Here is a 14,258-nt window from a genome sequence, read left to right on the forward strand (position 1 = left end):
CCCCCTCCTCCTCTTTCTGCCACCTCTTTCTTTTCTTCCTCTTCTTCCTCCTCCCTTCTGCTTCTTCCTCTTCCTCACTCCTCCTGCTCTTTCTCCTCTTCTCCTTCCTCTCTTCCTCTCCTTCTTTCTCCTGTTCCTCCTTCTCCTCCTCCTCTTCTTCCCCTTCCTCCTTCCCTTCTTCCTCTTCCTCCTTTCCCTCCTCCTCTGCTTCTCTCTTCTTCCTGCTCCTCCCTCCTCCCTTCTTCCTTTTTCTCCTCCTCTTGTTCCTTTTCCTATCCCCCTTCTCATCCCCATCCTCCTCCTCCTCTGTGTCCCAGCAGCACATCAGCTCCAGGAAAAGGTGCTCTTGTCTGTTCTGTCTGCTGCTGGCTGTTGGGCACCTAGAATCATGACTGTGCACAGTAGGCATTGGGTGAGTGTTTACTGACTGTGCAGTTACATGTGCCTGGGGGTGTCGTGAGATGGAGGAAGAACGGATCTTGGGGCCAGACTCTATAAAACCGTGTGACCTGGATGACTCGCAGGGCCTCCCTGAACCCCAGGATCAACTTTGGTAAAATTGAGGGAAGAACACCAATCTGCCTCGAAGATTCCACTCCAGGTGGGATCTAGGTGGCAGACGCCCAGCCCACAGGGTGCAGGGCAGCTTACGATGCACCCCAGCTTCTCAACCAGAGCCTCCCAGGCTCCCCACCTAAGCCTTCCGTACACCACTCAGGCATCCATAACACGTCAACACGTTTAATTTGATTTAGGGAGGGAAATCTCAATTTTTTTGGTGGTGTTAGCATTGACCGTCTATTTCCTGCTTGGGACTCAGTGCCGAGTTGACATTAATGTAGAAAAATTAGTATTATCAGGGCTGCCTTCGGAGCCATCTCTCACACTGCAGTCTGCGACACGTTAATTAAACTTGATAAATGCTCTTGTCTAAAGATAACTTTTGAACAAAGGATCCAGTCACCTACTTATTAGCTGGCTACATGCTCTGGTAAATTGCCTGGGAGGCTTTTGGAACTCCCTGGGGACTGCGGCTGGGGACTGCAGGGCTGTGTCTTGGGGAGAGGGCTTCTCGGCTCTCCCAGCTCTGGGGACGGGCAGTGGCACTATGACAGGGGCACTCCACATGTCCTGGGGGCTGGGGAGGGCACTGTGGACCCGGAGGGCAGGATGGGCATCTCAACCCAGCTCCCACCAGGGGCTCTGTCCTCTTCTGATTTGCATTTTCCTTCACAAGCCCCTTCCGGCTCAGCACCCTGCCCTATCACCATAGCAACTCCATCCCATATGAACCATCCATCAGGCAGCCCATCAATATGACTGCAGCCCCCTCTGTGGCGTGGTCCTTGGGGCCCATCCTGCGGTGGTATCATCTCCATGCCATTCGGCTACCAGTCTTCCTCTCCCTCCTTCTCTTTCTCCTCCTTCATCCTCCTCCTCCTCTTCCTCCCCACCCCCAGTGATCTTGGCTTACTGCAACCTCTGTCTCTCAGGTTCAAGCGATTCTCTGGCCTTAGCCTCTCAAGTAGCTGGGGTTACAGGCAGACACCAGCATGCTTGGCTAATTTTTTTGTTTTTACTAGAGGCGGGGTTTTGCCATGCTGGCCAGGGTGGCCTTGAACTCCTGACCTCAGGTGATCCACCCGCTTCGGCCTCCCAAAGTGCTGGGATTACAGGCGTGAGTCACCACACCTGGCTGGCAGAGTCAGTTTCTAAGGAGAGGGAAGGAGGGGCACTGGGCAGGCCCTTGGCAGCCTCTGCCAGGAAGGCTTTCCCGGCTCTGAGTAATTCTCTTTGTAGCACGAGTCAATCGCAATTTTATATTTGCTTTTTTCTTGACTGGTTTGATGACCGTGGGTTCCACAAGGGCAGGGGTTTCTGTGTTTTCTACATTCCCTAGCAAACAGTAGGTGTGTAATAAAAATTTGTTGAGTGAATGAATGGATGAACACTTATCTCTATGTCCCTAGGCAATCTCCTTTCCTTCTCTGGGCCTCAGTTTCCCCATCTATAAATCAGGCCATCTTTAAGCCTCCTCCTGCTTCTCAACCTTATGATGCTGCCCTCACCCAGAGCTCCAAAGATCAGACAGAGTAAGGTGGAGGGAACCTTTACTAGGCACCACCTGTGTGCCAGGCCCTGTGCAGGGCAATGGGAGTTTGAAGGTGGATCTGACAATGTTCTGGTGCTCCAGAGACAGGGTAAGCAATTCCACAGTGCAGCTTGTGGCAGACACAGGGAAGCCCCTGGGTGGTGGAAGCCGAGAGGAGGCACCTGGCCCTGGACGGAGGGTCAAGGAAGGCTGCAGGGGCCTGAGTGATGGGTGCAGAAATAATAGGAGGCAGGCCAGGCGCAGTGGCTCACGCCTGTAATCCCAGCACTTTGGGAGGCTGAGGCGAGTGGATCACCTGAGGTCAGGAGTTCAAGACCAGCCTGGCCAACATGGTGAAACCTCATGTCTACTAAAAATACAAAAACTAGCTGGGCGTGGTGGTGGGCGCCTGTAATCCTGGCTACTCAGGAGGCTGAGGCAGGAGACTCGTTTGAACCCAGGAGGTGGAGGTTGCAGTGAGCTGAGATGGTACCACTGCACTCCAGCCTGGGTGACAAAGTGAGACTCTGCCTCAAAAAACAAAAAAAACAACAAAAAAAAACAAAAAAAAAGAAAGAAATAATAGGAGGCAAAGTTTCCAGGCAAAGGGAGCTGCCTGTGCAAAGGTCTGGAGCAGGAGAGAACATAGGTCCCATTCTGTTGGTGTTGCACTGAGGTGGGGGATAAAAGGGGATATTGAGGCCCGAGAGGAAAGTCCAGGATGAATCAGAGAGGCCCAGAGGGCAGTGGGGAGCCATGGGTGAGCTTAAAGCAGGGGGCGTGCTCAGAATTGTGCTTCAGCATGAGCAGGTTGACTCCTCTATGAAGGCTGGCCCAGAGGGCCAGAGGCTGAAGGGTGGGACATGGTGCAGAGATGGCACCTGGACTCACCAAGGAAGCCTCCATTGGTGACTGGATGCAGGAGGCCTCTGCGCTTGTTTGTTATGTGTTTTCCTGGCCCTTAATCCACTTAATCCTCTAGATTATAGCCCTGGGGGTAGGCATTGGTGCTAGGTCACAGTGATGGCCCCACTGTTTGGGGCAGGCATTGGTGCTAGGTTGCAGTGATGGCCCCACTTTTCTACCTTCCCTGGAGCTGCCCGTTTCACCAGGGCTGGGTTGGCCTGCCCACTTCTCACTCTGGGCCTGGCCCTGTGATCCATGTTGGTCAACAGGACAAAGTGGAAGTGGCTGTGGCCCATCTTGAGCTGGGGTCTGCCGGGGGCTGTGTACCCTCTGGTTGCTCTCCTATGCCTCTGCCATTGCCACAAGGACACACCCAGCTCAGCCTGGGAGGGTGAGGAGCACTCAGCCTCATTGCCAGCAGCTGGCTGCCCACCAGACATGTGGGTGAGCTCCGCCAAGACCAGAAGAATCGCACCACAGAGCCCAGCCAAAACTGCTGAACTATGAGCCAAATAAACACTTATTTGAAGCTCCCAAGTTTTGGGTAGTTTGTTACACAGCTTTATTGTGGCAATAAGTACAGTTTTCTGTCTTCATTTTAAAGACTGTGTCTTTTGAGTTCTCGTGGCCAGGGATCCTGCTCCGAGGTCTGTGTGATTTGCCTGCACTGTGTGACCTCCCAGCACCAATCTCAGAGGCCTTGGCTCCTGGGGGACAGGAGGGCAGCTTTGCCCAGCCCTGGGCTGCAGCAGTGCTGCAGCCTCACCTGTATCAGTGTGGCCGCTCCACTCTGCTGGCTGTTCACTCATTGCCATTCGGGTGGTTCTGGCCCGGAGTGACAGCATCATTATCTTCAAGATGCAGCAGTAGGAGTCTTCATTTGATTGTGAGCCTCACGTCTCAGAGCAGAACTGACTCCTGCTGGGAGGCAGGGCTGCATCCTCTTTGTGAAGCTGAAAATGAAAAGGAAAATGTCGTTGGGGGTTACAAAGAATGCGGTGGCATTTGTGACAGATGGCAACGCAGCAAAGTTTCCAGTCATCGGGCTTGAAGCTGTTCTTTATTTGTAACTTTGCCTTTTCAGTGCAGATCAGTTTGGGCCTTGTTATTTCTCTCCAGGCTGATGGCAGAAAGCCGGGTGTGGTGCTGGTGGCCATGGGCAGGGTTCGAGCACTCTCCTTTAGCTGGCCTGTTCAGCCTCACCTCTGACGCCGTCTCTGCTGTGCTATGGTGTAAGGAAGAAGCCAGAAAGCAGGCGACGTGGGTTCCAGCCCCAGTTCTGCCTGTTACTGGCCATGTGGCCGTGGGCATGTTATACTCCTCTCTGGCCTTGAGGTTGTCATTTGCCACCCTCTACACCGGCTGCCTTTGGGGCATGGGGGAGGAGACAGGAGATGTTGGTGGGAGCCAAGCCATGAGGCTCAAAAACATCAAGGGTGCAGAGAGGTCAGAGGGGGCTGAACACATTGGCCAGGACTCCCAGCTGCAGGAAACTCACCAGTCCAGCCTGCTGTGCTGACAAGACGTCCCTCCAGATGTCCAGAGGAAGTTCCAGAGGAAGTCTGCCAGCTTGATTTTCCGAGCCTCGGTTTCCTCTTCCATAAAGTGGGTAGGGCTGTGGCAAAAGTTCCATGGCACGAGGCACAAAGAGTGCTCACCTAGGCCAGCACTTTGTGAGCTCTCTGGGGACACGGGCCATTTTCTCCTCCTCCCAAGGCAGGCCAAGCTCCAGGAAGCAGAAGACCTTCCGATGTGGAAGGAGAGGGTACTCAAGGGGCGGCCCAGTAGGGCTGAAGGTCTTCCCAGGTGCCCTGTGCAAACTTGGGGGCAGGTGGGTGGTGCATGGCAGACCTGGCGTTCCTGGACACGGAGGCAGCCCACGGCCACAGCTGTGCTGAGACTCAGGCCACTCAGTCCATCCCTCTGCATCCCTCTCCCCCTCCTCCCTAAAGCCCTGCAAACCTGCCTTCGTGGCCCTTCTCTTCCCTGATGAGGCTTTGGAACGAGCTTCTTTTTTTAGCTTCTCCAATCAGGCCGGCATCGTGCTTGGCTATTGTTAGCATCTCAGCTCGACGTCTCCTTCAGAAAGTGATGAGATCATCCTCCCAGAGGTCCACGGTCACCTTTCCACAAGGCTCAGCAACGTGCAGACCTCCCCTCCCATCCCCTACTCTGGTCGCAGGACAGGGACAGCGACGGCACTGAGAAGAGGAGTCAGGGACTGAACTAGGAGCAGGAAGGGAACTGGGAGTGAATGATCAAGGAGAATCTACCGTGGGCTCCAGTGTCCTCTCTGCCTGCCAGCAACCCTTCCTCGCCTCTGGGGCCAGCACTTTGTTTTTCTCTCAAGGAACCAGCTCTCCTTCTGTGTCATGCTGTACTGACCCCCACGCCCCACCAGCCCATCATGCACTGTGTTCCCCCCTGGTTCAGTGATTGTCTCCCAAGCAGGATGTGTAACCATCCATCCTCCTTAAACAACCTGTTTTGTTGGAGTGAAAGTTTGCCCCCTTAAACATAGGAGTTACCAGGTTTGCTTGCAGCTAGGAGTGGCCATGGACATAAGAGAAAGTCTGTCAGTTTGATTTTCCATCAAAGGGGATGGTCTCAGGGGCACACACCCTTCTTTCTGCCTGGAATGTGGATCTGATGCCCAGAGCAGGAGCAGCCACATTGCAACCATGAGGATAAAAGGTGCAAAGACTGGACTTACTGAGAAAGATGGTGGCAGACACACACACACATACATTTGCCTCTTCTTGAGATCCCACTAAAATGATGGTAAAGATCACTTTACAGACACTACCCTCAAGCAGAAAGAGAAAAGGGGAGGAGGCCCAAGCACCATTTGGGAGACTGGAAACCTGGTGGATGAGCCGTAACCCACTAGGTGAGCTTGAGAAGCTGAAACACGGCCAGCAGCATGCAAAGCTGAGAAGCAACAATGGGCTGGGAGGCTGGAGATGCCAGATACTTCTGGAGGGGAGTGCAGGAGGATTGTTTCAAACAAGAGCAGTTAGTCTTCCTCTCATGGGAGGGACAGGGACAGAGACAGCTCTCCACTCCCACTGCTTGCACAGCTGGGAGATTGCCCCTCCCTGAGCCTGGCAGAAAACCCAAGATTTATTTTAAGAAAGGGTCGGGCAGAGGCCTCTGGATTGGGGGATGCCACTCCAAAAGCAGGGCGTGTACTGAATATTGGAGACCCCCATCTCTTTCTCCTTGCAGCCCCCCAAACACCAGCAGCCAGGCCTCACATGCAGCAGGCGGGAGCTGGGGGATCATTTTGGTTGGGGTCAGTTCCACTGACCTTCCAAGTGGAAATCCTCACACTCTGACCCCCAGTGACCCCGCGGGGAAGCACTCTGCCAGATCACCTGCAGTGGAGACCACAGTCAGAAAACGCTACCCAAGGGCTCAGCACTTCCAATCAGCTTCTTTGTTTTTTAAATGAAGTAGACATTTAAATGATGTTTATATTCAGTGAAGTGCACAGATCTTAGCACAGTTTGATGAATTTTGGCAAACTTACTCCCGTGTCACACGCCTCTCTCAAGGTAGAGGACATTTTCTACAGCTGTAAAATCTCTCACCAGGTCACCCTCCCAGTGGATCCCAGGCGCTAGCACCTGCCCTCCCCACCCCTCGCAGGCCGTGCTGTTCTGATTTCTATCAGCATAAAGGAGCCCTGTCTATTCTAGAAGTTCATATAGATGATGTCACACAGCACATACTCTTCTGTATCAGGCTTTGTCACCTAGGAGAATGTTTTTGAGAGTCATCTATGTGTTGCAGTTTGCTCCTTTCTGTGCTTAAATGATATGCCATGGTTGAGAATGGAATATTTATCCACTCTCCTGTTGACGGACGTTTGAGTTCTTGATAGTTTTTGGCTATCACAAATAAAAGTGCTATGAATATTCTTGTACAAGTTTTTATGTGGACACATGCTTTCATTTTTTAATTGAATAAATAACTAGACATAGAATTGTGTGGTCACATTGATTTTGTTTAACTTTATGGGAAATTGCCATATTGATTCTTAAAGTGGTTGTACCATTTCACATTCTTACCAACAATGTATGCATTCTAGTTGCTCCATATCTTTGTCAACACTTGTTAGGGTCTTTAAATTTTAGGTATTCTGGTGGATATGTAGTGGTATCTTGCTGTGATTAAAATGTGTACTCCCCTCCCCCAATGACTAATGGTGTTGAAGATCATTTTAATGTATTTATTTGCCATTTATATATCTTTTTTGGTGAAGTGTTTGCTTAAATCTTCTGCCCATTTTTGGGAAGTTTTAATTTTTTTTTTTTTCAGACAGAGTTTTGCTCTTGTTGCCCAGGCTGGAGTGCAATGGTGCGATCTCAGCTCACTGCAACCCACACCTCCCAGGTTCAAGCGATTCTCCTGCCTCAGCCTCCTGAGTAGCTGAGATTAAAAACATGCACAACCACGCCCAGCTAATTTTTATATTTTTAATAGAGACAGGATTTTACCACATTGGCCAGGCTGGTCTAGAACTCCTGACCTCAGGTGATCTGTCTCCTCAGGCTCCCAAAGTGCTGGGATTACAGGCGTGAGCTACCCTGCCCAGCCAGATTTTTAAAATTATTGAGTTGTAAGAGTTTTTTTTTTTTTTTTTTTTTTTAACCTCTGAACTTTTTATTGGCCTTCTGCTCCTCAAAGGGTACCCTGATTCTGCTGCCTTAATGTCTCAGAACTTTGGTGTCATTGGTCTCAGAAACCACTTTGCCATCCACTATCTGGCGGGTGGTGGTCATTTGGATGGTTTGCATGGACTTGCTGCTGTCCAGGGCATCATCAAGATTGAAGTCCTCACCATCTTCCAGCAGGTGGCAGTAGGTGGCGATCTCAGCCTCCAGCTTGACCTTGATGTTCAGCAGGGCCTCGTACTCTTGGGCCTGGTGCTGTCCCTCTGCCCGGGTCTGTGCCAGCTCTGACTCCAGGTGCAGCAGGATCCCATTGAGCTGCTCCATCTGCAAGGTGTAGTGGGGCCTCCACCTCCCTCAGGCTGTTCTCCAAACTGGCCTTCAGACTTCTCATCGAGTCCAAGTGGATCACCGAGGACTGGACTGTACATCGCAGCTCCATGAGCGTCATCTCAGCAGTTCCAACCTTGGCAGACTGTGTGGTGACCACTGTGGTGCTCTCCTCAATCTGCTGAGACCAGTACTTGTCCAGCTCCTCTCCGTTCTTCCGAGCCAGCTTGTCATTTTGGGCCCGGAGGGCTGCCATGATCTTGGCGAAGTCCTGAGATTTGGGGATCTACCTCCACGGTCAACCCAGAGCTGGCAATCTGGGCTTGTAGGCCTTTTACTTCCTCTTCGTGGTTCCTCTTCATGAAGAGCAGCTCCTCCTTGAGAGCCTCAATCTCTGTCTCCAGCTGCAGCCGAGTGACGTTGGTGTCATCAATGACCTTTCGGAGTCCATGGATGTCGCTCTCTACAGACTGGTGCATGGCCAGCTCTGTCTCATACTTGACTCTAAAGTCATCAGCATCAAGACAGGCATTGTTGATTTGCAGAACAATGCAGGCATTGTCCACAATAATTGCCAAGCTCTGAGCCCTCAGGTCCTTGATGGTCTTGAAGTAACAGCTCCAGTCTCTGACCTGGGGTCCCTTCTTCTCCAGGTGCTCCCAGATTTTGCTCTCCAGCTTCCGGTTCTCGGTCTCCAGGTGCCTCACTCTGTCCAGGTAGAAGGCCAGGTGGTCGTTCGGGTTTTGCATGGTCTCCTCCTTCTGGGTGCCTCCCATTCCTGCCAGACCCCCGGTCATCCCCGTGGCCAGGCCCACGGACCCTATGCCGGCCTGGAAGCTGGTGGAATGGGACATGGAGATCCTGGAACCAGAGCTCCCGGTGCCTGTACAGACGCTGACTGCACTGCTGACTGGCCGGGCACCATAGCTGGGCGCCTGGGCAGAGCCCAGGGACCTGTAGTTGGTGGAGAATGTGGAGTGAGTGGTGAAGCTCAAGCTGTCCGGGGAGGAGGGCGAGAGGACAGGACTCGGGCTTCGCCGAGCAAGAGCTATTTACATAATTCTAGATACAAGCCCTTTGTCCGATGCGTATTTTGTATGTACTTTCTTCTAGTGTGTGACTTTCCTTTTCATTTGTGGAACAGTGTGTTTTAGGGAACAAACACTTTTAAGTTTGATGCAGTTCAATTTATCCAATTTTTCTTTTTATAATTTGTGCTTTTTGTAAGATATTTTGCCAAACTTGAAGTCACAAAGATTTTCTCCTATATCTTCTTGAAAAAGTTTTACTTTAGCTCTTACATTTAGGTCTACAATGCATTTCAAGTGACTTTTTGTATAAATGTGAAGTTTCAAGTTTCATTTTTTAAAAACATACGGCTGTGAAATCATTTCAGCACTTTTTATTGAAAAAGTTTATTTAAACTTTTGTTGAAAATCAATTGACTATATATGTGTGGGTCTATTTCTACAGTCTGTTTTCTATTGATCTATATGTTCATCTTTATGCAAATTCCACAGTCTTGATTATTGTAGCTTTATAATCAGTCTTGAAACCAAGTGTATAAATCCTCCAACTTTGTTCTTCTTTTTCAAAACAACTCTGGTTATTCTGAGTTGCTTGCATTTTCATATTAATTTTAGAATCGGCTTGTCAAATTCTACCAGAAAAGCCTGTTGGGATTTTAATTGGGACTGTGGCACATCTATAGATCAATTTGGGGAGAATTGACATCATAACAATTACGTTAGTTTGGGTTTTCTCAGGGTTCTTCTGTTTCCAGAGAAACAGAACCAATAGTATATCTATCTATCTATCTGTATACAGTTAGTCAGATGGATATGAGAGAAGATTTATTGTAGGGATTGGCTCATGTAATCATGAAGGTCAAAAAGTCCCATGATGTGCAACCTGCAACCTGGAGATGCAAGAGTGCAGGTGCTGTCATTTAGTCTGAAGGCCTGAGTACTGGGTAGGGGCAGAAGAATGCTGGTGTCTGTTTCAGAGTCTGATGGCCTAAGAACCAGGAGCTCTAGTGTCCAGGGATAGAAGAAGATGGATATCCCAATTCAAGGAGAGAGGTGGGGGGAAGAGAGAGAGAGAGAGAGAGAGAGAGAGAGAGAGAAACAGAGAGAGAGAATTCATCCTTCCTCTGCATTTTTGCCCACCCACATTTATAAAGGTGGATGTCTTTACTCTGTCTACTGATTTAAATTCTAATCTCTTTCAGAAACACCCTCCCATATACGCCCAGAAATCATGTTTTACCAGTACCTGGGCATCCCTTAGCCCAGTCAAGTTGACATCTAATAGTAACCATCACAACAATGTCGAGTCTTTCACTCCATGAACACATTGTATCACCCTATTTATTTTGGTCTTTAATTTCCCTTGCCACTGTTCCATAGTTTCCAGTGAACAATTCTTGTTTATATCCTCAATAGCTCATGTTATGCTATGTTAAATGGTTATTTTCTAAAATTTCGATTTCTGATGGTTCATTGCTGGTATATAGAAAGCAATTAATTTTTATCTATAGATTTTGTATCCTGAAACCCTGCCAGACTCACTTATTAGTTCTTGTGGGTTTTTGTAGATTTGTTTAGATTTTCAACAGAAACAGCCATGTTGTCTATGAATAAAGACAGTTTTAGTACATCCTTTCCTATCTGGATGCCTTTATTTCTTTTTCTTTTTTGTGCCTCAATACACTGATAAGCACCTCCAATACAATGTTAAGTACAAGTGGTAAGAGTAGGTATACTTGCCTCATTTCTGATTTGCGGGGGAAGGAGGAAGCATTTAGCTTTTCATCATTGACTATGATATTAACTGTGGATTTTCCTTAGATGCCGTTTTTCAGGTTGAGAAAGTAATCTTCTATCTCTAGTTTGTTGAGTTTAAAAAAGGAAAATCAGGAATGGATGTTGGATTTTGTCAAATGCCTTTTCTGTATCTATTGAGAGGATTATATTGTTCTTTGAAAATATTTTTAACTAATTAATTGATAAATAATAGCTGTGCATATTTTTGAGGTACACGTGATAATTTGATACATTTACATAATCAAATCAGGGTAATTGCAATCACAATGGATGGATATTTATCTTTTCTTTACACTAGGAACATTCAAATTACTTCCTTCTAGCTATTTTGAAACGTATAATCAATTAACATTAATTATAATCACCCAACTCATCTGTTGGACACCACGTCTTATTTCTTCTATCTAATGTTTTTCTTATTTAGCCTTTTAAGATGGTGAATTACATTGATTTTCAGATGTTAAACCAAGCTTGCCCTCCTTGGGTAAGCCCCATGCTAACAAGGTGCATTATTCTTTCTATCTGTCTGTGTGTGTGTTTGTGTGTGTGTGTGTGTGTGTGAATTTAAATTTGATATGCTAAAATTTGTTTAAGAACTTTTGTGAGAGATGTTGGTTTGTAGTTTTTTTTTTTCTTGTAATATTTTTGTCTAGTTTTAATATCAGGATATTGCTGGCCTTATAGAATGAATTTAGGTGTGTTCCAACATTTTCAATTTTATGAAAGAGTTTGTATAGAACTGGCATTATTTCTTCTTTATATGTTTGGTAAAATTCACAAGCGGAGCCATTTGGACCTGGAGTTTTCTTTGTTGGAAGGTTTTTTTTCACTACAAATTAAATTTCTTTACTAGGTATAAAGTTATTTAGGTTGTCTATTTCTTCTTGAGTGAGATTCGGCAGTATGAACACTTTCAAGGAATTTGTCGAAAGTTTATCTAAGTTGTGTGATGTATTGGCATCACAATGTTCATATTATCCTTTTAATGTCTGTAGGGTCTGTAGTGGTATCTCCTCTCTCATTCACGATGCTGAAAACTTGTGTCTGCTCTCTTTCGGTCATGATTAGTCTGGCTACAGGTGTATTAATTTTAACAACTTACTTAAAAGAGCAAACCTTTGTTTCTATTTATTTTCTTTGTTTTTCTCCTGTTTTCCAATTCATTAATTTCTGCTTCTCATCATTCCTTTTTTCTACTTACTTAGCTCTACTTTGATTTCTTAAGATGCAAGTTTAAGTCAATTTGAAAACTTTCTTCATTTCTAATAGGAGCATTTACCAATAAAAAAACTTCCCTCTGTGCACTGCGTTAGCTGTATCCCACATATTTTGATATATGAAGTTTTCATTTTCATTTAGTTAAAAATGATAATTTCACTTGTGATTTCTTCTTTAAATAGTAAATTATTTAGAAATGTGTTTTTTAGTTTCAAAATATTTGGGCATTTTCCAGGCGTCTCCCCATTATTGATTTCTAATTTAACCCAATTGTGGTCGGAGAATATACTTTGTCTGATTTAAACCCATTCCAACTTTCTGAGACTTGCTTTAGGGCCCAGGAAATTGTCTATCTTGGTAAATGTTTTGTGCTACTTGAAAACAGTGTGCTTTCTGCTATTGTGGGTGGAGTGCTTTATATGTTGATTAGGTTATGTGGTTGATAATGTTCAAATCTTTTATATTCTACCAATTTTCTATCTAATCATTATATTATTAAACAGGGGTATTGAAATCTCCAGTTACAACTGTAGATATGTCTATTCCTTCTTTCAGTTCTGTTCTGTCAGTTTTGCTGTATGTATTTTGAATTTCTATTAACAAGTGCATAAACCTTTAGAATTAGTTGTCTCTTGATGCAGGGACCCCTTCATCATTAAACGACCTTCTGTATTATTGGTAATATTATTTTCTCTAAACTCTATCTTTCCAATATTAATATCCACACTTTGAGATTTTTGAGGTTAATCTTAAGAAGGCATACATTTTTCCATCTTTATTTATTTATTTTTTTATTTTTTGAGATGGAATTTCACTCTTGTCACCCAGGCTGGAGTGCAGTGGTGTGATCTCAGCTCACTGCAACCTCCACCTCCTGGGTTCAAGCGATTCTCCTGTCCAGAGTAGCTGGGATTACAGGCACCCGCCACTGTGGCTAATTTTTTGTATTTTTAGTAGAGACAGGGTTTCACCATGTTGGCCAGACTGGTCTTAAACTCCTGACCTCAGGTGATCTACCCGCCTTGGCCTCCCAAAATGCTGGGATTACAGGCATGAGCCAGCATGCCCAGCCTTTTTCCATCTTTTTACTCTTAACCTATGTGTGTCTTTATGTTTAATGTTGACGTTCTGTAATCAGTATATAGAGTTTTACCTTAAAAAAAAAAAAAACAAAAACTTAACCGGGCATGGTGGCTCATGTCTGTAATCCCAGCACTTTGGGAGGCCAAGGTGGGCAGATCACCTGAGGTCAGGAGATTAAGACCAGCCTGGGCGACATGGTGAAACCCCTTCTTTACTAAACTACAAAAAATTAGCTGGGCTTGGTGGTGGGCATCTGTAATCCCAGATAATTGGGAGGCTGAGGCAGAAGAATTGCTTGAATTCGGGAGGTGGAGGTTGCAGTGAGCCAAGATTGTGCCACTGCACTCCAGCCTGGCGATAGAATGAGACTTTGTCTCAAAAAACAAACAAACAAACAAACAAAAAACAAAAAACCAACAAAAAACTGAAATCAGTCTCACAATCTTTACCTTTAAATTAGAGAGTCTGGACTACTTACATTGAAGGTGATGTAGTTACGATTGAATTTAAATCTTTTGCTTTGCTTTCTCTCCCGCTACTTGTCTCATCTATTCTTTGCTTCTCTTTCCTTCTTTTGCCTTTATTGGATATTTTAATAGTTCTACTTTATTTCCTCCATTGGCATATTAGCTACCCCCCATCCTGTGTTTTAAAAGTAGTTGCTCTAGTATTTATCGTAGACATCTTCAACTCATCACAGTTAACATTCGAGGACTCCTGCACCCCTTCACGTGGAGTGTGAAGCTCCCACGACAGTGCCCTTCCCTTTACATCTCTCTGCTTTTGCACTAGTACCACCTTGATTTTACTTCTACGTTTATTATAAATCTCACAATACATTGTTGTTATTCTTGCCTGAAACAGCAATAATCTTTTAAAGGGCATAAACAATTTAAAAAATGTCTTTTACATTTACTGACATGATTACCATTTTTGTTTTGTTTTGTTTCTGAGACAGGGTCTCACTGTTGCCCAGGCTGGAGGGCAACGGTGTCACTTGGCTCACTGCAACCTCAGCCTCCCCAGGCTCAAGTGATCCTCCCACCTCAGCCTCCTGAGTAGCTAGGACTACAGATACATGCCACCACACCCAGTTAATTTGTGTAGTTTTTTTTTTTTTTTTTTTTT

General features: G+C 46.2%; 1 pseudogene; it reads right to left on the reverse strand.

Annotated features, from left to right (window-relative positions):
• Positions 1-7,653: 7,653 nt before the first annotated feature.
• On the reverse strand, positions 7,654-12,885 carry LOC110740588 (annotated as a pseudogene).
• Positions 12,886-14,258: the final 1,373 nt, after the last annotated feature.

Source organism: Papio anubis, chromosome 16 (genome assembly GCF_008728515.1).
Source record: "Papio anubis isolate 15944 chromosome 16, Panubis1.0, whole genome shotgun sequence".
Classification (NCBI taxonomy): Eukaryota; Metazoa; Chordata; class Mammalia; order Primates; family Cercopithecidae; genus Papio; species Papio anubis.